Source organism: Poecilia reticulata, linkage group LG2 (genome assembly GCF_000633615.1).
Source record: "Poecilia reticulata strain Guanapo linkage group LG2, Guppy_female_1.0+MT, whole genome shotgun sequence".
Taxonomy (NCBI): domain Eukaryota; kingdom Metazoa; phylum Chordata; class Actinopteri; order Cyprinodontiformes; family Poeciliidae; genus Poecilia; species Poecilia reticulata.
Window position 1 is genome coordinate 11,952,041 of NC_024332.1, and position 3,478 is coordinate 11,955,518.

The following is a 3,478-nucleotide window of genomic DNA, read 5'->3' on the forward strand; positions in this document are numbered from 1 at the left end:
CTTTAATTGTTTTAAACTATTATAATGTATTGAGTTCTGCTCCTGGACAAGGGCTTTTACAGGCATCATCCACCGACTACAATGTTTAAAATAAATAAATATTCAGCAAATACATGGAAAATATACATTGTTGTGCTCACATGACCCAGGTTAGTTTAGTCAGATATTTGAAAAAATTATATTTTGTGTATATTTTATTCAAATTTTCAAATTCAAATTTTGTGCTTTATCCATAGGACCTGTTTTGTCCCTACTCTCAAGTATCACTGAAATATTAAATGTACAACTGAGAAACTATAAAAAAGACAGACAGATATACAGACTTAATAAGTCTGTATATCTGTCTGTCTTTTTTATAGTTTCTCATTCAGTATGATCTACAAATGCAAAAAGGTCCTCGCTAAACACACAGGTCAGGTACAACTGAGTAGTTGAGCTAATAAAGGTTGGCTTAAGAGGAAGTATTGGAATACACAGAAATAAATACAGAAATCTGATATTTCTAGCATGACACTAAACCTGCTTGTTGTTGCTAAGCCACTCCTAACATCTGATTGGCCAATAGTCAGAGACATCTTGCTCGTTATTGGCTACTTTTTTGTCAACATTTGGAGTTTTTTGTGCTGTGTGTAAAGCTATTTAAACAATGACAGAAAACAGCGGACGTTTACCAGTTTAATGTCGGCCGTTTTTGTATTTTGTTTTTAGGCAATTGATCCAAGACTTTCAGTCGTAATGATTTGAGTTCAGATTTTCGTAAAAATTACTGATTTTATAAGAAAGTACCGTAAATACGTTGCTGACTGTGATTTATCAAATCAAAATACGAATGTTGACATTATTTTGGAAGTGCTAACCGGAAGTTAAGCAGCGGCTGTTCACCAAAGTTGACGTGGACACAGGGGAGAAGCGCAGGGTGAGGTCTGTTGTAGTCGAGAAAATAATGGAGAAAATGAGGGAAGTTAAATGAGTGAAGCTTGTGATTTCATACCGGTTAAAAGCTTTATCATACTGCTTTGACAGCTTCCTGTTGAGCTGCGGACCTTCAAGTCTTCCTGATGTGTTAGCTGTTAGCTTCATGCCGCTACACCTGTGTCCGGCCAGCCGGCTTCTTTGTCTCACTTCATTATCATGCTCTGTTTGTCTGCCTGAACTGCACTATTTTGACTTGCTGCTTCCACAGGGACAAATCTATCATAATAGAGCCGAACAAATCAGCACGGAGTGAGACCTCTTTCCTTCTAGAGATGCATTATATCCACGTTGGATGCGTCCCGTTCACTATTCCTTCATACAAATAGACGAGCTAGTCTTACAAATGGCAGCCCTGAGAGCTAAAGCTACATCCAGCGGGGACAGCTCCCTGTGGGATGGGAAGAGCAGCGCGGGCTGTCCCTCAGAAGCAGCAGCGAACAGTCGGATATACAGCCTGGATGACCTGGAGACCATGGCCACTGTGGGTAAGTTTACACGTAGACTCAACAGGGGAGGGAGGGCACGGAAATCCCACTCTGGACAAGTTATTTTATTTAAAAAGGCAGTAAAATTCCATTTAGACGATCAACATCATGTCATGATGTCAGGAAATCAGAAAGTTACAATTGGCATTGGAGGAAAAATGTATTCAAACGAGACATTTTGATTCAGAATTCTAGTATAAATAAATTGAAAAATGTGCAATTTTTTAAAAGATATTGCCATGAAACTTTCACTAAATGTTTTGCTAGTGTTACACCTGCCCGCTATTTGCATCCAAAGACACATAACCTTTCTCCCAATGCATGAAATTAAATTAGACTAAAATTGTACTGTTTTAGGTCAGTGAGGATTACCAAAATGATACCGAAGTTTACATTCATCTCCTCAGTATTTGGTAGAATAAATCTTTAAATTTTATTTTGGAATTTCTTCCATGAGCTTCTCGCAATAGTTTTCTAGAATTTTGGCCCATTCCTCTTGATGGAACTGGTGGAACTGGGTCATGTATTCCTCCTTGCTCAAACACTTTTTCATCTCTTTTTCCCATTTTCCTCTTAATATTAACATTATCTTTATGTCCAAACAGTTTGATTTTAGTTGACCACAGGATGTATCTTCAAAACTATTACTATCCATTTGTAAATGGCTGTTTATGTTGCTTTTGGAGAAATGGCCTCTTGTTCTCTGAGCAGCCTTTAGCCTATATGTTGGTTAAGGACTTGTTTCACTGCAAATAACACCGTTATCTTACAAGTTTCCACAGCATCTTAACAAAATGTTGAGCTTTTGTTCAAGGGTTAAATCGCTCATGTCCCACCAGAACCTGTCCATCATTTTTATAGAGAATCAAAATTCTTGGTCCTGGGAATTCAAAATGCTCAAAAATCTATTTTAGTCTGCTTATATTTTGGTAAAATTAGAATTGGAATAATTATTTGATGTTTGTTTTGTTTAAGAAAGGGCCAGTCATCTAAGCACAGCTAATACTGGTAATTTAAGTTACAGAACTTAAACCTATTTTTGCTTAAATATAAACCGATGGAATTTGACACAGTAAGGAACTTTATAAAATAATTTTATTTTCTTACATAGATGCAAATTGAAAGATTTGCATCTGTAGTGAGTGGGCATCCCCATGCTGTTAATAGCTGCAGATAACTGGACAGATGAATGTGGAATGATCGCATGCCAGGACATTTCAGGTGGTCTTTCCATAAATTTTAGCTGACTTAAACTTGAAAAGTTTAGTCTGATTGAATTTTTTTTTTAAATTGCATTTTTTAAAAGTTTATGTAACTGTCAGGGATTGTGTTTCTGTAATCTGGATTCATGTTCATGTTTTACCTCTCAGGAATAGGAAGTACAAGATGCACACTGAAAAAAACTGCAGAAACTGGTGACCTTTGTACAATGAAACTTTGGCTGTTTCAGTCAGAAGTTCTATATTTCAGACCTACATGGTGGGATTTAACCTTTGAAGTTGGAGCGGGTCTGTAAATTGGACTAATCTGACCTTTAAATGCTGCGTTTGAGACATAATTAACAGAATGGAACAGGAAGAGGTTTAAATGCATTTACATTTAAAATGAAGGCTGCATATCATGTTTACAGTGCATATTTTTTCACAATTTGGTTCTTATGAAATAGATTAAGTTAAAACGGCTTTCTGAATGCAGAAACAGCTTTCAGTATTTACTGAACATGAAACATAATAATCAAAATAATCTGGCAAATCCTCATCCTGCAACCCATATCTAAGTAGATTCGTTGATAACACCTCATCCTTGATATATTATCCATGTCTATTATATCAGAAGTGAGAAGCGTGCTTGTCTTATATCTGCTCCTTTATCAATGTCGCCTGGTTCCATCTGACCTACTTTGTTTTTTCCTTATTTTCCTTTTAGTACATTTGTCTGGATAAACCTTGAAGCTGGCCGAGGTTGTTTAGGAGTAATCTGTGCAATACGTCCTCAGATCTGTTGTCTAAAATGCTGCT